The 23,658-nt window shown below is 44.6% G+C and overlaps 1 protein-coding gene across 6 annotated transcripts in view; it reads right to left on the bottom strand.

Annotated features, from left to right (window-relative positions):
* The window catches only part of MPP7 (MAGUK p55 scaffold protein 7), a 166,724-nt gene that overhangs the window by 138,934 nt on the left and 4,132 nt on the right, over positions 1-23,658 (bottom strand). For 3 of the 6 annotated variants that reach the window (XM_060192363.1, XM_060192358.1, XM_060192361.1), the window contains exon 2: positions 10,345-10,444. The exons of 2 other annotated variants lie outside the window; for them this stretch is intronic. The gene's annotated coding sequence lies outside the window, so the exon portion shown is untranslated. Of the gene's footprint in view, positions 1-10,344; positions 10,445-14,117; positions 14,277-23,658 lie in introns of those variants that run through there. One more of the 6 variants, XM_060192360.1, reaches the window with a different exon arrangement.

The raw sequence follows: 23,658 nt of genomic DNA on the forward strand, positions 1-23,658 counted from the left end.
TGTACTAAGTAAGACAGATGATTTCTTCACATCTCTCATGAGCTCCACTGATTTAAAAATCTTCGTTCACACCAGGTAATAAAAAATGTTACAATCATTAAAGAAGTCAACAGGATTTCATATTCCCTATTCCTTACTCTTGATTGTCTCTCTCATAAAATAAGTCAATTTTCATTTTTTTTTAGTATTTATTTATTCCCTTTTGTTGCCCTTGCTGTTTTATTGTTATTGTTGTTGTTACTGATGTCATAGTTGTTGGATAGGACAGAGAGAAATGGAGAGAGGAGGGGAAGACAGAGGGGGGGGAAGAGAAAGACAGACACCTGTAGACCTGCTTCACCACCTGTGAAGTGACTCCCCTGCAGGTGGGGAGCTGGGGGCTCGAACCGGGATCCTCACGCCCGTCCTTGCACTTTGCGCCACCTTCACTTAACCCACTGCGCTACCACCTGACTCCCAATTTTCTTTTTTTTAAGAGAGAAGGAGTGAGTAGGCAGAGCATAAGCATTTTCCTGCTAGGACAGTGAGGCTAAAGCAAAGAGTGAGGGGTGAGAGGGTCCATGTCAGAGCTGAGTGTACAAGGGCCAAGAGAGTCGCCTTCCGGGATGGCAGAGTGCTAGCGAAATCTTGGTTAACAACTCCTGATTCATCATGAAACCTTCTATGAATTGATATTTTTGATAAATGATGCCTTTGTTTAAACTTTTTAAAAAGATTTATTTATTGATGAGAGAGAGAGAAATACAGAGAGAGAGAGAGAGAGAGAGAGACATCAGAGCACTGTTCAGCTCTGGCTTATGGTGGCACTGGGGATTGAACCTGGGACCTCAGAATCCCAGGGATCAAAGTCTTTTGCAGAACCATTATGCTGCATCTCCAGCCCAACCTCTATATGTAAGTTATAATGAAACTCACAAGAGAATTTTCATCTTACTTTGTCCTTTCAGTCCTTAAAAAAAAAAAAAAAAAAAAAAAAAACAACCTACAAATCTGTGGAGCATTAAGATGGTTTGTTTTAAGGTACCAGAACAGTCTACTTGATACCATCGCTTCCTGTAATAACATTCCACATAAATGAGGTGTTCAGATTGAGAAAGAATTATGGAGGTGTGCAAGTTCAATTGTGAAATCATCTTTCGTTATATCAACTGATTAATGCAAACTCTTAATTTTAGGCTCCGGGGTTTATTCTGTCCATTACTTTAAAATTTCCATTCAAAAAACTTTTCATTGTAATGGAAAAATAGCTTAAATTTGAACACCTTAAATCAGCTGCGAGATGAAGTACTTCAAAGGCCTGAAATACTTACTGCCTTGATCACCCTTCTCCCTTAGTTAAGGCTCTTACCCTTATTCTGGCCACACTGTCAGAAACTACAGAAGATCCTATTAAAAACAGTTACCAATTCTCCATACATAATGTCTAACATTCTGTCAAAAGCTACTAGAAAAATCAAGAGCACAAAACCATTGGGGGCAGCGGGGGGGGGGGGGGGGGGGGGAGAAGAAACCAGTCACAGGTAATCCGACATTGCAAATTATGAGATCAGAACATTATTAATCAAAGGTGGTTTACAGTGAAGAGAATCGAAAGCAAAAAGGAGATTTTCACCAGTACCTTAAGCCCCCCTCCACCCCCCACTTCTCCTCTTAAATACAGAAAATGTCTTCCTCATCGTGTTGTTATGATAATTACACACCTCTCATGGTATCTACCACACCATAGTAAACATTAAGTCTCATATGATGGCTCATAAATGTTACAGCAAAATTATATCTTCCCAGGTCCTGGGAAGTTCCTTGCACTTTTCAGTGTAACAGAATCGTCCACTCTTGGTGAACGAAATTTTTATACGATTTTTACTGAATTACTACCTAGTAACTCCTTGTGCTTTCACTGTCAATTCCTACCAAAATGCTTTTCAGCCTGACACTCTCTCAACTGAGCTATTTCGACAACGCTACAAAAATGCTTTTCAAATCAAAAGAATGGCATTTATTTTTAGTTTGTTTTTATTTTAACTAGCAGCAAAATATTCTGGACCTACCAGTGAGGTTCGGGGGGGGGGGGGGGGACCTATTAATCTATGCTTTAACTCCTTTACAAAAACAGATGTGGAGTAGCTTACAGATGTATAAAGAAACAAGTAGTAAAAGGTTCTTTCTGTTTGTCCATGGGGTTCTGTGTTTCAATGTGAAAAGGTCAGACAGGTCATATAGAAGGAAGGAAGGTAGCAAAGGTTCTAAGTGAGTTATTAAAGCCATGTGCTGACATTTGAGTGGTGAAATAATAAAAAACATACGTTTTGTAGACCTTGGAAATACTATTTGTACAGTGATCATTTCATTTGACCTACAATGTCTAAGGCAGACATTTCACCCTTCCTATCCCAAATTCATATGACAAGACTAGGACCGTCCAAAGGACAGAACTGTGGGGAGTTCCTTCTGCTCTATCACGCTGCTGTTACCTGCACAAAGTCAAGGTCACACCCTCGTACTCTTACGTGGTGCCAGGGCTTGAACCCTGAGCCTCTGGTACTGTAAGGAACACACTCTACCAGATGAGCTACCTCCCAGCCTCTGCTAAGTTTTTTTATTAGCACAGCAACTATTAATAGCAGTATCATTTGTCTACACCAGTGTCAATAACCTTTTTCTACTAGTTTATTAATAAGTGCTTAATTATCTGAAAAGTACTTAATCATTTACAGTGGAAAACCATATACTGGTCTGCCTAGCTCTCTGGAAATGAGCACAATGGCTGTGCTCACTAGCTATTAGTGATCTGCAGTCCTTATAATAATCTTTCCTCATGCCTACAGGCAACTGCAGAGGGAACTTTCTTTCCCTCAACCACCTGTCAAGAGGAGAGAGAACATATGAAGAATTTAAAACATGAGAGATACAGACACCATACTGAAGCATGACCCAGCCTAGCCTAATAATCTCTCTCTTCTGATGCATTTGAAAAAGAAAAAAGCTGGGGGCCGGGCGATAGCACAGCAGGTTAAGCGCACGTGGCGCAAAGCACAAGGACCGATATAAGGATCCCGGTTCGAGCCCCCGGCTCCCCACCTGCAGGGGAGTCGCTTCGCAGGCTGTGAAGCAGGTCTGCAGGTGTCTGTCTTTCTCTCCCCTCTCTGTCTTCCCCTCCACTCTCCATTTCTCTCTGTCCTATCCAACAACAATGACATCAATAACAACAACAATAATAACTACAACAACAATAAAACAAGGGCAACAAAAGGGAAAATAAATATTTTTTTAAAATTTTAAAAAGAAAAAAGCAGCTTTCCACATGACAAATGAATAGAATTTGAACGATTCCCCATTTTTATTTCTTCAATATTGCTTCTGGTCCACAGTTGCCCTTCTCCCCTGCCAGCAGTACAGCTTCGTACAGGATCTGTCATTTCACCATGTCTTTCATATTTGTTAATGCTCTTATGCTGCTGAAATCCTTTTGGCTTTAATTCACTGACTTCACATATTTTTTCTTCTGTACTACCTTCCAGTACATGACATATTTTTAACTCAGTGCTTGGGTTTCATGCTCAATTCCTGTTAAAGAATTAATTTTTGCAATTACTGTTGCCTTTAAATTATTGTTTAATTAGCCTAGTTCCTTGCCAAAGCAAATTAGCTTTCTCACATCAGTTGAGCACATTACAAAGCCTAATGGATCCCCAGTTATCTTTCATCTTTCTTTTAGAGGGTGGGGGGAAGGGAGGAGCTCTTATCTACTTTGTCTCACTATTCCCTGCCCAGAATCGATTGTTTTAGCTGTCAGCATGAAGTACACTGATGTATCTTCATTAGCAAAAAGCAGGTCTTACATACCACACAGGAGAGGAAGCCAAGAACTAACTGCTAGCACTTGCCTAAGTAGCAGTGGGAGCAGCTAGCAGTGAAGCGTGATCTAAGTCATTCCCGGGGCCAGGAGAACTCTGCGGTATTGACCATAAAGGTGTGCCCCCATCAGTAGGGTGGCTTTGTCTCTAATGGGCAGTGCATTTTACACTGAGCCTCACGTTAGAGACCAGACCCAAGCTGGTATGATACTTCAGCAAGAAATTAAGGCAAATAAATCCGCCTCCCCACCAATGCAGTGTACAAGTCATCACCCCAGGAATACGGGCAAGAGGGCACAGTACATGTGCCAGCAGCACCTTCCTCTTTCCCCTGAGATCCTAATCTCTCACTTCAAAGCAGGAGAGCCTTCTTAATCAAGTAAGCCAAGAGGGCGGACACCAGAAACTCCAGAGACAATGCGGTACACCCTCTAGCCTGGTTAAGTGGCACTCTGGCCTCACACGACACATAGCATAGCAAACTACTCTGCTCTGGGAAGCCCCCAGAAGACAGCGGCTGACTGTGGGAGGAGCCCACCCTGTGACTTGAAGGTGAAGATCTTCAATCCCTAACATCTGGGGTGGGAAAGGAGCGGGGGACTGAACCCCAACATTAGTGGTCAATTATCAAGCCAACATGGCCAACGTAATGAGCTCTTCCTACAGGCCTAACAGCATGGGTTTCAGAGAGCATGTAGGCTGGTGGAGACCTGGAGACTCAGGAGAGTGGTGCCTGGAGAGAGGCTCAGGAGCTCCCCACCCTTTCCCACAGGCTTTGCTCTCTGGACTGCTTCCGGCAGGCGGCTTTGACTTAGAGCCTTTAGAAGACCATCCTTATCTCAGAGCCAGGACCCAGCTCAGCTGCTGGAGCACAGAATTTGCATTCCTGAGGCCTGGAAGTCATAGGTTCAATCTCTCCAGTCACACAATAAGTCAGAGTTGAGCAGTGTTCTGGTTTCATTCCCTCTCTCTGTGTGTGTGTCTCTCTCTGTCTCTCTCTCTCTTTCTCAAAGCAAGTAAATCTTTTTGTACAAATCATTATTTCACATTATTATAACATACAGAAGTAGAGTTTATATTTGTGATATTCTAGAATAGTTATAGGTTAGATCACAAACCACTAGAATAGTGAGCAGCCTGCTTGCCTGTGGGTTCTGTGGGTTCCTGGTTCTCTCTAGTTAGTTCATCAATTTGATGGATTGGTGGGTGCAGGAAACCTGGGTGTGCGGCTGGCAGGTCACAAGCAGAGGTGCACAGGGGTGGGGAGGCCACAGTTTTTGTGAGGTCAATCTGATACTATCACCAGGGAGTGACAGAACTGAGAAGAACTAGGGTGGGGGGAGACAGCATAATGGTTATGCAAAGAGACTCTCAGCCTGAGGCTTCAAAGTCCCAGATTCAATCCCCAGTACCACCAAACCAGAGCTGAGCAGTAATCAACTGCTGGTATCAAAAAAATACCCCTAAAGTGGACAGCAGGAGACCCAGCTATTGCCACACAACAGCTCAGTGCAGGCAAACAGTGAGACAGTGAGAGTGGAGAGGGGTGGCTTTGCCTCCCACAGAGTCATGGGCACTTGGGAATCAGGTGGGATGGATGTTCGCCATGGAGGAAGGGACTCTGCAGCCCCAGGGCCTGTACTCAGCTCCACAGACAGGGAAGGACATCAGTCCCTAGTCAAGTCGGCTTGAGAAAAGACAGGGCTGCAGGCCCAAAGGAGAAGCCTGCGCCTAACTAAGGGTTGGGAGAAAGAGCAGCAGCTGGGACGGGTGCAGCAGATTCTGGCTGGCTGGCAACAAGAACAGAGCCAAGAAAACCCCATGCTCAGCACTGGAGCCCTTGGAGTCTAAGTCAGCAGGCCCGTCAGGTACAGAAGCTTAGGTTTGCTTTCCTGGTGTCGGTCTCCATCGCAGAATTAAGAGTGGAGATAAGCAAGACAGATGGCAACCCTAGCCTAGGAGTATTTTTCAAAGAAAGTGTCAGTCTCAAATTACCCAACTGCGGGGAGTGTGTCTGGGGCACTCGTCGTGGCAGCTTGAGCAGACATATGGGAGCAGGAAGCGAAAGACATGTGAGGGAAACTGTTTATCACAGTTGGGAGAAAATAGAAGGTAAATGTCAGAATGAACGTGAGAAAGAATGATCCTGAAATCCAGCCTAAGGGGTAGAGGTGTGGGGAACGGGGGTGCGGGGAGGAAGGGCAGAGAAAGGAAAGGATTTGTTCAGAAGGCGTCTTCAGGATGGATTTACTGAAACCACTGAAGAATCCAAGAAGGAAGCAGTTTCAGCAGGAGGGCATAATCTGCACTTCCAGATGATATGAAGAAATCGAGGGGTCAGGAGATGGCTCAGCCAGTAGAGTACATGCCTTACTAGGCACGAGGCCCTGGGTTCAAGCCCCAGCACTATGGACAGTGGTGGGGCTGTGCTGTAGTGTCTCTCCTTCTTCTTCTAAGTGCACAGATCAACACAAAATAACAAACAAAAAATTGGGCCAGGAAGACCTCTACTGCATACACAAGAAGCCCTCAATTCATTCCCCGCTGCCTGCCGAGGCCACATTTTATTATTATTATTATTATTATTATTATTATTATTATTATTATTGCCACCAGAGTGATTGCTGGGGTTTGTTCAGCACTACAAACTACAAATCCACCACTCCCAGTGGCCATTTTTCCCCTCCTCCCCCCCTTTCTATTTTATTTGATAAGACAGAGAAAAATACCTGTAAATCCCTTACGACTCAATATGAAAACTGCTGCCTCACTAGTACGTTTCTCACTCACCTCACTTGTAAGCCGCGTTACTGCTCCTCACAGCTGCACATCTATGGCTTCCATTATGCCAAGCACCTAGTAAGTGCTCAAGAAATGCTTCTGTGACTTTGGTCAACAACCCAACTGTTCTTTAACATTTTAATGACTCTTATTTTAATGAGATATAGAGAAAGGCAGATGGGAAGAGGGTAAGGGAGAGAGAGGGAGGGAGAGGGAGAAGGAGGAAGACACTGACCAGAGGTCCTGCTCAGCTTTGGCTATGGTGGTGCTAGGGATTGATCTGGGGCCTCAGGCATGAGAATCTTTTGCAGAACCATTTTGCTGTCTCCTCTGCCCCACAGCCCAAGTATTCAAGTATTCTACCTACTGTTGCCTTCTATGTTTTAGGAAGACAACAGCCTAAGCAGGTCTGCAATCCACAGCATGCTTCTGTTCTGCTGCATTCATTAGTTCTGAGGCCAGCTAACAAAACTGCCCCAAGTCCGTCACCACCTGTTTCTATAGTTTAATTAGTATACACTCACACTCGTTTACATATTGGCTGCGGTCTCCTATATTCTGGCAAGGGTAAGTAGTTGCAACACAGACCACACAGTATACAAGGATTAATGTGTTCAATATTGATCAAGAGAGACACCAGAGCACCACATCACCTCCATCAAGTTTCCCTGGCACAATCCACGGCACTCCCATGTGGTACTGGGGATGGAGTAAGCTATAGACTCTAGCCGCTGAGCTACCGCACACACCCAGTATCTGGTGGTGGTGGTTTTTAAACTTATTTTATTTGACTTGATAGAACAGCAAAACAGAAGGGAAAGGGAAAGGGAAAGGGAAAGAGAAGGAGATGGAAACACCTTGCAGCACTGCTTCGCCACTAGTAAATCTTTCCCCCCTGTGGATAGGGGCTGGGGGCTTAAACCCAAGTCCCTTTGCACCGTAACGTGTGTTCAGCCAGATGTGCCACCACCTGGCCCCCAATATCTGGTTCTTCACACAAAAGTTTCCTGACCAGTAGCTGGGCCCACGTGGCAAGCAAGCCATTATTAGAAATACTGACTATGAGTCAGTCACTGCTGATACTGGCTTGGTGAGTACTGTGAACAAAACACACATAGCCACTGCCTTCACAGAGTTCAAGCAAGACAGACAAAACACACAGCCGATAAGAAAACGTCTAAGAGTGATATGCACAGTGAACAACAAATAATACCATTTGAGAAAAGGAAGAGATTGGGTGGGGGAGAGACAGGCTTATGCTGGACAAAAGGGGAAGTTTGTCTCGGACTTTCTTAAAATATGTTGATCACCTTTCATTTTCAGCCCTAGTTGTGATTAAGAAAGCACTCAGCCTCTCAAACAAATCAACTGTTACAAGGGCAGTAAGTTTCACCAGAATGAGATCGGGTGTGCAGATGCCGTGCCCGTGCTAACCTGGCTCCACCCAGAAGCGTGTTTTAAAATACCCAGTTGAATGTCTCCTCTGTGTCTACTTTAAGCACGCCTCTCTAAACCTGTCTTTTTCAAATGCAGCTTTGACGAATCCTCAATGAGATGGGGCACCGGCTTGTGGTCAGAACATCTGGAAAAATGTACACAAAGACTCACAGACTATTTCTGGCATAAAGACTGCACTTTAGTGGGGCCAGGTGGTGGCACACCTGGCTAAGCGCTCACATTACAGAGCACAAGGACCCCGGTTCAAGCCCCTGGTCCCCACCTGCAGGGGGGAAAGCTTCAAGAGTGGTATCTCTTTCACTCTCTCTCTCCCCACCCCCTCTCAATTTATCGCTATTCAATAATAAATGAATAAAAATATATGAATATTTTTAAAAAGACTGCACTTTAGCGATGCTGGGTAGCCAATAAGCTGCGGATAGGCTAGCATATTGCAAATGCCTAGCCGCTGAGTTGTGATGGCTGAAGGCAGGCAGTGCCTAGCAGAGGGAGGAGAAAGATCTGTCCACTCTGAGACCGCTGAGGACATTCAACGGCTCTTGGATATATGACAGGTGTGGGGTTTGGAGAGAGATACAAGGATGTCCACAGGCAGGATCACTGAAGCCACACTGGTTATCTAGTAAGGCCGACCTTCCCAGGTTCGAGGATGCAGTCGTGGGCCCCTGGGAATAGACCTAAAATATACCTCCTGCTTTCTTCCACCACGAAGACCCCAAAGCTCATCTCCTATATTTTTACCTTTAGGTTCCTAATTATTAAACAGTTAGTTCTGCTTTATAACTTAATGCTTTTCAACCACCAGGTTGTAAATGCTACCATGTCACCAACCTGAATTCCCTGGGCAGACAACTCCACCGTGTGTCTTGAGCCCCACCTCCCCAGAGCCCTGCCCCACTAGGGAAAGAGAGAAACAGGCTGGGAGTATAGATCGACCTGTTAATGCCTATGTCCAATGGAGAAGCAAATACAGAAGCCAGACCTTCCATTTCTGCACCCCATAATGATCTGAGGTCCATACTCCCAGAGGGATGAATTGGAAAGTTTCCAAAGGAGGGGATGCGATACTGAACTCTGGTGGTGGGAACTGTATGGAATTGTACGACTCTTATCCCACATTCTTGTCGATCATTAAATCACTAATAAAAAATGAACAAAGTAAAACATACAAAAGAAACCACTAGAATTGACTAAACCTATTTATTATCTCAAAGGATAATAAGAAAAAATTTTTTTCAGCTGGCAGCTTTCACCAGGATTGATTGAATAATGATTATTTGAAAGGCACTGTGTGTCCAGGTCCGGGCAGATGCAAAGAGGAATATTACTAAGTTCCCCACCTTGAGATGTTAACAGAGCTAAAGAACATGAAAAATTAAAATAGGGCAGAATGAAAAAATGATTCAGAAGGCAGGAAAAACAAACCAGAGTGGCTGAGATTGCTGTTTCTGATGTCGAATCTGAAGGGCTACAGAAAACCTAGGAGGGGTGGTGAGGGAGAGGTTGAGACTGTGGGCCCTTTTCCTTTGGGGAGCAGGAAGTGGGGGGGAAGTCTAGACAGCAGCCGACATGCTCTGTGGCAGGAGCGGTGTTAACACCTGCATCTGCGGTGGAAGCATTTGGAAAAGACTGGACCGACAAGTGATGTTTGTTCTATAAATGTTTCACTGGTGTCTGTGGTGCTGGGAGCCAAAGAACCTTCTGGCTCATTTGAAGGTCATTTGAAAGTTGGTGGGTTTTATGGGAATCCATTATCCTACATAGTTTCCATGGTGTTTAATGCCGTATCATTTTTGGCTGTGGAAGACTTGGGAGCAGAGTCTAGGGCATGCTGGTGACTACAGATGCGGAACTTTCCGATCTGCAGGCCAAGGGAGACAAGGTCTTGGCTTACTTGTTTCGGGGAGGAGAATGAGTCTTAGGTTCTCACAAAAGCAGAGCTCTGTTTGTCAATACAAAGACTGACCTTCCTCCGGGGAGGAGGATTCCTTTTATTGCCTGTGTATCCTGTGTTGCACTTTCTGATGCTGTTTGTCTTACAAAGACTTAAAATTCTTGCCTGCTGTAGTTTTCTGAATGCTTACTTCTTAAGCACTGAGATAGATGTGGGTGAGTGAGCTGAACGTGAGGGTGGCTTGGACGTTTATTTCAGTGGGGTTACCATACAAAAGATAGGCTGGGGGTATGGAGCGACAGACACACCAATGCCCATGTCCGGCAGAGAAGCAATTACAGAAGTCAGAGCTCCTACCTTCTGTACCCCCAAAAAAATCTTGATCCATACTCCCCGTGGGAAAGAAGTGACAGGAGGAGGAGGATAAAAAGGCTCTGAACTGCGGCTTCATAGGCACCTGGAGAGAAAGGAGGAAAAAGAGAGGGACATTTGGATATAGTAATGGTGTCATGAGTGGCTTGGGGGGGAAGAGAGGAATGAACATGGAAGAAAAAGGGAGCAGTTATGTACAAATGTAGATAGATAGTTGTAGAGATGATGGTAGGCCATGTCTACAACCTTAAGGGAACTGCGGTGGCTTGCAGTGGGGAGACTGAGGATTTAGACAGAACTCTGGTTGTGGAAACGGTAGGAAATTATACCCCTGTTGACATGTAATTTTATAACTCTATCTTAAATCACTAAAGTTTTTTTAAATAATAAAAGGCTGCTCTGAGTAACGGTTTACTGATTTCTCCTGTTACTTTGCAACTATACCAATAGAGAGATCCCTTAAGAAATCTTGACAACATGCACTACTAAGAATGCTTTCAGTCTTTCTTACACTGTGGCCTTTTTTCTAAGCAGGAAGGTGTGGCAGTTTGAACTTGTACCAGAAAATGCAGGAGAGACTATCTGAGCACATGGAACTTCAAGTCTTTCAGACTGGTCCCGATCACCTTTGGTCCATTAGCACCGGATAATTTTTATTTATGGTGTAAGATGGCATTTGGACTTGTTCCCCTTGGTAGATAATAAAATCATGTTTCACAAAAAATGGTAACAGATGGATAAGATGTAATAAGTAGGATTTTAAATTAAAACAATAAAACTTAATAGTTCACTCAAAATTGGTCTTATGAATTTCAATTTTTTTTTCTCTCCAGGATTATCACTAGGGCTCAGTGCCTGCACCACAAATTCACTGCTCCTAGTGACCATCCTTTTTCCATTGCTATTAATTGTTGCTGTTGCTAGTGTTGTTGTTGTTGTTGTTGTTGGATAAGACAGAGAGAAATGGAGAGAGGAGGGAAAGACAGAGGAGGGGAGAGAAAGACACCTGCAGGCCTGCATCACTGCTTGTGAAGACACACACACACACACACACACACACACACAACACCACAGATAGGGAGCCAGGGGCTCAAACTGGGATCCTTGCATGGGTCCTTATGCTTTGTGCTATATGTAAACTTGAGATTTTGAAGCTCATCTGTCCCTGTGCCTGAGATACTTAGTCACTCCTTCCCATGCTCCACCCTGTCCAGCCCTGCTCAGGTTCTGTTAAAATCCTACTTCCTAAGAACCATCTTCTTACAAGCTTAGCTGCTCTGCCCCTACCATGACCCTGAGCCATCCGCCTCCTTCCTAGCACCCTTCCTCCCAAGCACTAGTTAAGGGCAGTCTTCCCTTGCAGTCAGCAGACCAGAAAGCGTGTTTACCTGATACTACGCCACTGGCATGCCTAGCACTTAGTAAGTCCACAGTAAGTACCAGTACTCATTCAAGTGTTAAATACTTCTAGACCCTCGCCTACCACCACCACCACCAACAACAACAACAATAACAAAACAAAAAGTGCCATAACTTTTGCCCCAAGCAGGAACATTTCTAAATAGTAAATTTTATGTGGAGGAGATTGCTTCTCACAAGAGGACCTTATACAAACACTGGACTACACTGCTTTAAGTCAGTGTTACCAAAAACAGTAACAGAGACGATGGGCTTGGAGTTGGACTGTCAGAAGGTAGGCAGAATACTGACACATGCAGATGAAACCCAGGGAGCTAGTCATGGTATGTATGTCCTTAAGGACATGTCCATATATAAACGTCCACCTATTCGGCTGACAACCTTTTTTTTTCTGTTTTTCTATGCAAATATGAGTTGGGACTTTTCCGACAAACCAATAAAACGGCACATTTAGAAAAGGTGAGTGACTGGGCAGGTAGTGCGGCAAGCAGAGCACTGGACTCACAAGCATGGGGTCCCCTCTGCCTGTGCCAGAGTGATCCTCTGGTTCCTCTCATTTGTAGTACGTGAAATGAATCTAAAAAGCAAAGCTGAAGCCAGTTATATCATGCTGCACCTGACAGAACTCACATGTTCCAGTGTGCAAGAACCTGGTTCAAGCCACACCCAAGGGGTCCCCACTTCCAGTGGGAAAGCTTCACGAGTGGAGAAGTGGTGATGCAGGAGTCTCTCTCTCTCCCTATCTTCCCCCTTTCCTCTTGGTTTCTGGCTGTCTCTATCCAATAAATAAATAAAATATTAATTTAAAAAATCTATATAGGAGAAATGATACAATGGCTGGACAAAAAGACTCCGATGCCTGAGGCTCCCAAGTCCCAGCCATGTTCAAGCCCCTATACCACTACCATTAAAACAGAGTGGGGCAGTGCTCTGGTAGTTAAATAAAATAAACATTTGAAGGGTCTGGGCGGTGTCGCATCTGCTTGAATACACACATTATAATGTGCAAGAACCCGGATTTAAATTCCCCGTCCCAAACCCGCAGGGGAATTGCTTCACAAAAGGTGAAGCAGTGCTATAAGTGTCTGTCTCTCTCCCCTGATTTCACTGTCTCTAGCCAATAAAAATAATGAATAATCACTTTAGAAAAACATTTACAGAAAGATTTACAAGCTGGGGAGCAATCTCACTAGGTAAGGGAAGCTCATGGCAGGTACTGTGGCAACAGACTAAAGTCTGGCACCGTACAATCTTTCTTTCAATGTATGTCTCAATCTGAATGGAAAAGTGACCCTAAAAGTGAGATCATGCGTGTACAGGGTCCCTGGCCCACACACATACAAAATTAAATGTTTTAACCTAGAAAAAGACTAAAGAATATGCTGAATTTGTGTGTTAGGAGAATAAGGAAGCTCTATCTCGACTTGGCCACTTTCTAGTCCTGTGACCGTAAACAAACTTCTCTGTGAGTTTTACCCTGTTTTGTTTTTTCACATATTAAATACAAGGCACAGTCCTCAAAGGGCTGCTGTGGGGCCTCACTGTTAGTATCTTGCTGAGCACACTGTCTGGGCACAGAAAAGAAACTATACATAGTGGGAGTAGGGTGGTAACGCAACAGGTTAAGCGCAGGTGGCGCAAAGCGCAAGGACTGACATAAGGATCCCAGTTCGAGCCCCCGGCTCCCCACCTGGGGGGGGGAGTCGCTTCCCAGGCGGTGAAGCAGGTCTGCAGGTGTCTGTCTTTCTCTCCTCCTTCTCTGTCTTCCCTTCCTCTTTCCATTTCTCTCTGTCCTATCCAACAACAACATCAATAACAACAACAATAATAACTACAACAATAAAACAACAAGGGCAACAATAGAGAATAAATAAATAAGTAAATATTAAAAAAAAAAAAGAAAGAAACAATACACAGCAGCTACTATCTGTCAGCTCCAAGCCCACGTGGGGCTGCTACAGCATTCCAACCAGTTGTTTTGTTTTGCTTTAACATTTGTTTGTTTGTTTTATTTGCTAGGACAGAGAAACTGAGAGGGAAAGGAAGGACAGAGGGAGAGAGAAAGAGAAGTACCTGCAGCACTGCTTCATGGTTCATGAAGCCTCCCTACTCCTTATAGGTGGGGACGAGGGGCTTGAACTCAGGTCCTTGCACACAGTGACGTGTGCACTTTCACAGGATGCACCACTGCCCAGCTCTCATTCCAAAGTGTGGTCAGGCAGGAAAATGTCTATTTTGATAAGCAGCCTTGCTAAGCCACCAACAGTCAGTCTCGAGAGAGGTCTTTAACCTCCATACAGGAAATAAGAGTAACCATAATTATCCAGATCTAGACCCACCTGGAGACGCTAAGCAAGTACAGCAACAGAGGCCAAGTCGACGCCACGCTAGTTGTCATTTGTAAAGTACCTGACACTGAACTGAGAACGATTTGATGCATCCCGGTGGGTGAGGCTACTGGCATTTGCGTCAATAATGGAATCGTTTGACTGAGGATATCATTCTGAAAGATCGGGGAGAAAGTACTGGAAATACTAGTTTCACAAAGAATCCTACTGCTAATCATCAACAGTTATTAACCAGTTCAGGGCGGGGTTTTCACAAATGTACCTGGAGGTTTACATTATCTTTGGTTGTCTAGGCCTTTAGTGCTGAGGACTCAGCAATCACTCACACTGGGAGAAGAAATGCAGGCAGGGAGGAGCAGCTCTGAACAGGTTGGACCTGAAGTACCAGGATCTGTACAGTCAGCTGTAGCAGGATGTGAGGGTGAAAGTCTGCAGCCTCAGACTGAGGGCTTGCCTCCTTGCACACTCTGCTTCCCTGTGGCTCGGCTGTCCAACAGTCAGCGCCAGCGACTGCTCTCCTTTTTTCCTTCTATTTTTTAACCACATTTTATTTTCTATTATCCGTTGCTTGACAGACGAAGAACATAACAAATTTTAAAGAAAGGGAAATGCTGCCATAAGATCATTGTTACCATTTGACCCACAGAAAGCCTGGAATAAATGTAGATACAAAGGTCGGTGTTTCACCTTTCCTTACACTAGAAGCACCCTGATGACAGGGGTGTCTCATACATTTTTCAAATCTGTGTTCCAAATGCAATTTAAAGTGCACAAAAAGGCATTTACACGTGATAGAAAAGTGCAGAAGACTTGCAAGTGTGAGGTCCTGAGTTCAAGCCCAGACACAGCATATGCCGGAGTGATGCTCTTGAATTCATTGCCTCCCCTAGACCCCCTTTAGTAATAAATCATTTAAAAATATAGTACAGAGCACTGAAATTTTTTTATCTTGAAAATTCCAATTCCTTTACCAGCACTAACTTACATCTCCTTTTTTTTTTCTTTTGAAAACAAATGAATTAAGTTACCCTGAAAATAAAGGACTTTTCTATTGATAGTTCTCTTTCGGTTTACTTGTAAAAATTAGTACAATTAGTGTTTCCAAGAAAAATGATAAGAGAGCATAATATAGTGTGTTCATCCTAAAAAATAAAAAAAAAAGCTTATTATATAATATAATGGACTAGCTCATAATGAAGGGCAAAAATTACTACTGAAAAAGAAAGAATCCAACAGTCAATCTACCTCTGTGTACTTACTGTAGTTCAAACAACGGATGGGAACTTTTTCCCTTTATAAAATTACCCTAATAAAAAGCCTCATATAGACAGGATGAAAATACTATTTTTCAGACCTTAACAAAATAATGGCTCTGGGCAATGATTATTAATGGCCATGGACATCATAAAAAGAGAGCCAACCAACACTGCCTGGCTCCAACTAGAAGCATATTCTACCACCAATGAAGCAATTTTGCCAGAAAACTGCGACTGAAAGCAGCCAAGACCTGACAACACTGTACATGATATAAAAGAGTATGTTAGACCATATATGATATGGTCTAACATACCACCTGTTATTATTCTCACTTAATCACCATGTCATTACCGGCAGATATTTCTTGATGGATGTACTGGGCATGTCTCCAACTTTCTCAATGTGATTCTCTTACTCTGAAAGGATGAAGACAACTGACTACCAGCATGTTTGTGAACAACTTTTTCACAAGCCAGCAGCCTCAAGCAGGTCTGGAGTTGCTCACCTCAGAAATATTTCCTTCCCTGGTATTAGCTGAATTTCCTTCTACTTGGAAAAATGTGGCACAGCTGAGCCAAGAAGGAGCAGGTCTCTGATTCTAAGAAGATAACTTAGGGAATAAGTAAGCCGAGAAGTTGGATCTGGTTCAACCGCCTCCTGGGAGAGACAAATGTAAAGAGCTGGTTCTCAACTGCGCCAGCAAGAGATGAGGCAGCTATTCTAAAAACACCTGGAAGCTTGAGCCCCTTTGGCCCCCGTGCCACCCAGACTGCTTACTGTAAGTTAGAATAATGCCAAGAGGTCGGTTGTGACTTGCACCACACTGACATTCGCACTGCTGATGGCAAAGCAAGGGTGTGCGCCTAGCTGGCACCTTGGCACAGAGCAAGGTGGGGGCACCAGCTGCCCAGGCGATAGCTGAAGTCCTTGCCAGCATGAAGTCAGTGGAAAAGGCACCATCTCACATCACAATGTGCTTAATGACACAGTGAAAACGAACAGCAGTGTGAAATCCTGAACGTCGAATGCACGTCTTTTTGAGGTCCTGTGTGACCAAAGGGAGAAGTACATCCTCAACCCCATGCTAGACACTGAAGAGTGTGACAGTTGTCTCAAGGAAAAACAGTTGTCCACTGCCTGGTGACAAGCTGAACGAGCAGAGTCTTTGTTTCCCAATGGAGCCAGGGTCTCGCTCAAGTGTGACTTCATGACACCAGACCACTAGTCTTAATCAGATGGAGACAGAGGGAGAGAGGGAGAGAGCAGTACCAAAGCTTCCTCTGTTGCTATAACACCTCCTGTGTGGTGTCAGGGCTCGAACCTGGGTCTTAGACCTAGCAGTCAGGCACTCTACCTGGTGAGCTATCTCTCTAGTCCCACAATGGCTTTATAGGAAATAAAAACCAAGGCACAGTGGTGCAGCTGGCTGAGCGCACATACTATCATATACAAGGATCTGGGCTCAAACTCTCAGTCCCCACCTATAGGGGGAGAGGGGAAGCTTCATGAGCAGTGAAGCTGCTGGTGCTCTCCTATCTCACTCTCTCTCTCCTTCCCCTCTCCATTTCCTCTGTCCCGTCAAAAATGTGTGTGTGAGAGAGAGAGAGAGGGGAAAATGGCCACAGGGAGCAGTAGATTTGTCATGCAGGCACAAGCCTGAGTAATCACACTGGTGACAATACAGGGGGGAAGGGAGAGGGAGGTAGAAGAGCCAAAATGGGGAGTCGGGCGGTAGCTCAGCAGGTTAAGTGCAGGTGGCACAGCGGTAGCTCAGCAGGTTAAGTGCAGGTGGCACAAAGTGCAAGGACCGGCGTAAGGATCCCAGTTCGAGCCCCAGGCTCCCCACCTGCAGGGGAGTCACTTCACAGACGGTGAAGCAGGTCTGCAGGTGTCTATCTTTCTCTGCCCCTCTCTGTCTTCCCCTCCTCTCTCCATTTCTCTCTGTCCTATCTAACGACGACGACATCATCAACAACAACAACAATAAAAAACAAGGGCAATAAAAGGGAATGAATAAATAAATATTTTTTAAAAAGCCAAAAAGACAAACTGAGTAGCTCAACTTGGATATTTAGTAGGTTTATTGCTAAATAAATAAATAAACTGAGTCCACTGCTTCATGGAAAACAACTGAAATATTTGTTGCCAGTGGTTAAAATTCAAGCTTTCATTCAAAAAAAAAAAAAAAAAAAAAAAAAGAGGCTTTTGTAAAATGTACATCTGGCACCAGAAATCTGACAGCTTTCTCAAGATTTAAAGTTTTTCCTGGTAGGGCCACTGGTGATTGTAACAAACCTATCTTTCAAACGTAATCATAAAATGTGTCAAGCTCTGGGAGATTTATCTAAGTCTCCAAACCAAGAAATCTTGAGTGGGTTCAAAGATTCAAGGTGCCAGGTAGGTCGAGAGATTCAAATGTAACAGGAGGAGGAAGTTTATTGCTTCAGGTTCATACTCCTCTCTCCAACTGAATTTGAAGAGACTGTTACTTCAAGGATCCACGTATGGTACCAGAGAGTCAGTCCCTACCTACCCAAAGACATCACCAGCAGATTCCTTTCCAGCCCTCAGCTCTGTGTGACCCTGCACTATCTTCAGATATTTCAGTTAAACAAACAAATCACAGCTGACTGAATGTAGAAACAGCGGCTAGTCCAGCTGTCCTCTAGCTTCCATATTTTTTTTAATTTTTTTATATTATCTTTATTTGTTTATTGGATACAGACAGCCAGAAATTGAAAGGGTAGGGGAAGACAGAGAGGGAGACAGACAGAGAGACACCTGCAGCCCTGCTTCACCACTCATGAAGCTTTCCCCTTTGCAGGTGGGGACCAGGGGCTTGAACCTGAATCCTTTCACACTGTGCACTCAACCAGGTGCATCACCACCTGGCCCCGCTTCCAGATTTTTAAGAGATGCAAAAAGATAAAGCAATAAACACCACTCTTCTCACTTAGTCATTGTGATAAAGTCATTCTTCACAAAGAAATATTTCTTGTGTCAACATACGCTTGGGTAATTAATACTCTAACACGTCCTGTCTGTTTACAATACAGTATATTATAGATACACTGCATAGAAACAGAAGGTCTTTCCTGATTGTTGGAGAGTATGAAGTGATGCTAAAACCAAAAGTTAGAAACTTACAGCTCCAAGGATTGGAGCTATGTTTCTTTGCACGAGCTTTCAGACATGTCTTCCTATAAGTTAGGGCAGACAATCGGGGAGGGGAATAATGAACTCTAACAGAGCAAGATGCAAAGGATCTATATAAATACAGGTTCACAGAGGGAGGAGGAACACAGATAGTAAGCATCTGACAGAAAACCCTGCGGCATTGGCAGTCACAGAATTGCAGACAGGAACAACACATCACTTTGTGCCCAGATTGCTCCATCTATTGCATCACATCAGAAAAAAAAAAAAAAATTCATAAGGTCAGAAAATACCAAGTGGCCAAGAACGTGGTGACTGACAGCTGGTGGCAATGTGAATTGGTATAGTCACTCCGCGTAACCTGGCAGTACATACTGAAACTATGCACAAGCCTGAGACAGGGACAGAAGAAAACACCAGGGGAATGTGACAGGAGAGAGGGGCTGGAGGGGAAAGACAAAATCCAATAGCACGAGAGGTTCTGCCCTGACCAGTAGTGGCAGCAGAGTCGTGAGCCGAGCATTACTTAACTCTGGCTTGGGGTGGGTGCTCAGGTGGGGGTCGCCACTCTATATATATCCCGTCACTGAAACCACATGCATTAAGTTCCAGATATTAGGCTAGCATACTGTGCCCCATACATGTACACACACACAGACACACACAGACTCTCTCAATCCTTGGTCAATTCTTGGTTCCAGGTATTATGTTTCACACTAGGGACACCGTATCAAAGATCAGGCCTTTGTCCTCACAGAGTTTGCTCCTAGTGACAGAAACCATGTAAAGTAAAGAAAATCAGAGAGTGTGATTACTACCATAATAGAAAACAAACAGGGGGAGTCGGGCGGTAGTGCAACAGGTTACGCGCAGGTGGCACAAAGTGCAAGGACCAGAGTAAGGATCTCGGTTCGAGCCCCTGGCTCCCCACCTGCAGGGGAATCACTTCACAAGCTGTGAAGCAGATCTATCTATCTAAGCAGGTGTCTATCTTTCTCTCCCCCTCTCCATTTTCCCCTCCTCTCTCCATTTCTCTCTGTCTATCCAGCAACAATGACATCAAAAACTACAACAATAAAACAATAAGGGCAACAAAAGGGAATAAACAAATAAATATAAAAAAATAAAACAAGCAGGAGCTTAGGATAAGAAGTCCTTGGAAGGGAGTCAGGAGTCGGGCGGTAGCACAGGGGTTAAGCGCCAGTGGCGCAAAGTGCAAGGACCCATCTAAGGATCCGGGTTGGAGCCCCTGGCTCCCCACCTGCAGGGGAGTCGCTTCACAAGCGGTGCAGCAGGTCTGCAGGTGTCTGTCTTTCTCTCTGTCTCTGTCTTCCCCTCCTCTCTCCATTTCTCTCTGTCCAATCCAACAACAACATCAGTAACAACAACAACTACAACAATAAAAAAGGGCAACAAAAAGAGAATATTTAAAAAAATAACAGTAATAAAGAATGTTTAAGAAAAACTTTTAAAAAAAAAAGTCCTTGGAAGGGGGCACAGCTTGTCAGAAGATCAACAGGAGGTGGGTTCTCATGAGACCCACAGAAAGAGAAGCAACCAGGGACTGGGCAGGCAACCTGGAGGAGGACATCTCCAAGAACTGCGATCAGAATCTTCAAATACAAGTGCAGGTGAGCTGCGTCTGAGCAACTTCCTGTGACTGAGGATCAGTCACAACCTTGCAAACTCCTGCTATATGTCTGTGGGCTACAATCACTGTGCGACTCCAACATATTCTGGCTGAAGAATTCTAATGGGAGTGGAGGGTAGAGAGAAGAATAACACCTCAATATGAATATTCTTTCTCTCTACATTTCTTGATTTATGTTACTGTATTATGATAGAGACACAGAGAGAGAAGGGAAGGGAAGGGGGAGAAGATATTTGCCACCTGCCCCACCACTCCTGAACCTCCCCTCTGAGGGTGGGAACCAGGGGTGTGAACCTCAGCCTTTGTGCATCATGGTAACTTGTGCATTTCAACTGTTGCACCACTGCCCAGTCCCCATAAATACACTTAAAGGGGGGAAAAAAGATGTTTCTTGCGGCCAGTTCACAGCACAACTGGTTGGATGTACATGCTACCATGCTCAAGAACCCAGGTTCAAACCCTGGTCCCCACCAGCAGGGGGCAAGCTTCAGGAATGGAGAAGCAGTGCTGCAGGTGTCTGTCTCCCTCCCTCCCTCCCTCCCTGTCTCCCCTCTCAAGTTTTCTATATATCTATCAAGTAAATGTTTCTGGCATTGTGTTAGGATCCACCAAGTATACATACACCTTTTCCACAGTACAGCACAGTGCTAAGAGATAAGGATAAACATAAGAGTCTGTATTTAAGGGACAAACCTCAACTTAGTAACAGTGTTCTATTTATTTCATACACTACCTGGTTTTCATGATTAAAAGCTGATGCTTGGTGCAAGCCTGTGGTCAAGCAGATGCTATTCTTTTTTTTTTTTTTAGTTTATTTATTTTTTATTGAGGGGATTAATGGTTTACAGTCAGCAGTGAAATACACTAACAAAAACAAGATACAGTAGTTTGTGCGTGTAACATTTCTCAGTTTTCCACATTAACAATTCAACCCCCTCTAGGTCCTCTGAACCCTGCCACCAACCGCACAGTCCTTTACTTAGGTACAATACAACAAACCCAGTCCAAGTTCTGCTTTGTGATTTCTTATTTCTCAACTTTGTTTTATTTATTATTGGTAATTTAATAATGATCAGCAAGAATGTGGGGTAAGAGGGGTACAACCCGTGTAATTCCCACCACCAAAATTCCATATCCCATCCCCTCCATTGGAAGGTTCCATATTCTTTATCCTTCTGGGAGTATGGACCAAAGATCTCTAAGGGGTGCAGAAGGTGGGAGGTCTGGCTTCTGTAACTGCTTCTCCACTGGACATGAGCATTGGCAGGTCAATCCAGCCCCCCACCCCCAAAGCAGGTGCTGTTCTATTAACTGGTAACACACACCAGGCCCCACTGAACAGCCACAACCTAACACTATTTCCTAACAGTATTTCCACTTTCAACATAGAGAACAGCAGGAAAACTTGCCCAATATCCAAGCACTGGCACAGATGCAGAGCACAAATTCAGATCCGGAGCTCCTACGTGCCCAAACCTGTGTTCTTAACCACGCCACTCACATCCCCCCGTGAGCCTTCACTGTGATGTCCCAATGCAGACCTTGGAGCAGCAGCATCACTAAGCCCTGGAATTTGCTAGAACTAGTAGGTTCTAAGACCCGTGGGAATTTGTGGAATTCTAAGTTTCCAGACAACTGAGGACATGTAGAAGTTTGACAACCACTGATCTAAAGTCGTACTTGACATATGTATGTTCAAGGTAAGAGACTGTCATCCTGAAGCCTCCAAAATAAGACGTTGTGGCAGCCAAAAACAACTCTTGAAGGTCAAAGTGGTGTTAAACTTCTCATGGTGGAGAGAGGGCTCTGTCAGAGGTCTAGACCCATCATATCTATGTGAGAACCCCAGGAGTCCCTGACTACGGTCCCGGATGAGGGGATGACCTGGTAGTGACCAAAAGGGTCCATCATTAAAGTGGGCAGGTCTCTTGCCCTAATCCAGCTTTTGTAATCCTTATTTCACCTGACAAGGTTGGCCTAGGAGCAACCGAGATAACTTGTATGTATGTCTCCAGGACTGAGCTGGGATATGGAGTCTTCAATGCAGCTCTCCAAAAGTCAGGGAAAGTCACCAGCATAGCGCCTGCCAGCAACCTGGGCTTCAATGCTGTGAGTGTAGGATGCACAATACCCACCTTTCTGCAGGCAAAGCCATACACCTCAGAAACCTCTGCCCCCTTGCAGCTCCTTGTTGGGCCAAGCTGGAGCTTTCTTCTTTCATCAGGCCTATTTCTCTACCTGGATTTTATCCCCTACTCCACCCCTTAGAGTGGGCATTCTTGGCCAAGTTTTGACTGGGTTTCTCAGTAGGATGAGTCAAGTTTTGCTGTAGATTTGCTGCCTTGCACAGAGGTAAACACAGGTTCTCCCTATTTGGCCTTTGTGGCCCTAGTCAAGGCTGACTTCATTTAAAGCAGGTGCTGAATATTAACTGTCACGGAGGGGCAGGGCTGGAGTTTCCAGGCCCTGCTCAGGTGTCCCACTCTCCCAGCAACCCGTGTGTCCACCAACCTGAACGCTCTTGGAACCCTAGCCTCTGGGGTTCATACTGACCATTAACCGGTCACTTCTCTTCTCCAGCCCCTCCCCACTCCAGTAAGTCTTAATGGGAATGTGTGAGTGTGTGTGTGTGTGTGTGTGTGTGTGTGTGTGTGTGTGTGTTATGTGTATACACACATATACATAGATATTCCCAAGACCCAAAAATAGCCTTCCAGGTCAAAACAAACAGGAATGTTTAAAGGCAGTGGCTTTCAAAAAGCACATCTGGACCCTGAGTACAGCTGTCAGTCACTCCCACCATTGATACCATGGCCAAAGGCACCAAAGTTACCCCAACACCTTCACTGAATCATACCAGGCCTGCTGTACTCAAAGCAACATTCTGACAGCACCTCCTTTCCTCCCCCAGCTCAAGCCCTCAACTGGAGGAGCACACTGTGCAAGTATACCTGTTTCTAGAAATAATAAAGCCTTTTCTCAAGGGCCAGGGGGAAAGAGTAGCAAAAGTCAAGTGCAGTCAAGTACACTTTTTTGTTATTTCCCACAACAGTGATTTCCATTTCAAGAACCTACCAACTGCCAGATATCTCTTCCCCAGTCATTTTGTAGACCCAAGTCATTACTTTTAGAAAGCTCAGGGTTCTACTTACATTCTATTGATAAATTAAAAGTATCAATTTGAATGTTGGAGAGCTAACTAGCTCAAGGTTGGACCTGGGGAGCAGCTATAAACCCTACTGAAAATGCTTATTGGCTTTGTACAAGTCTTCAAAGGAGCAGAGGGTTCTGGGAAGCAGCACTTAGGAGCTTGTTAGTCCACCTGGCTACTTACATCTACCCACTTTTCAGCACCCACAGAGCATACCCTGGCCTCCTTCCAAAAAGGAATGGCACCTATTTCTTTGCCCTCTCCCGAAACCTTCAAGTCCTCTGAGAACCTGAATTGGTTCCAAGAAAATTAGCAAA

The sequence above is a fragment of the Erinaceus europaeus genome, chromosome 6, assembly GCF_950295315.1.
Source record: "Erinaceus europaeus chromosome 6, mEriEur2.1, whole genome shotgun sequence".
NCBI lineage: Eukaryota > Metazoa > Chordata > Mammalia > Eulipotyphla > Erinaceidae > Erinaceus > Erinaceus europaeus.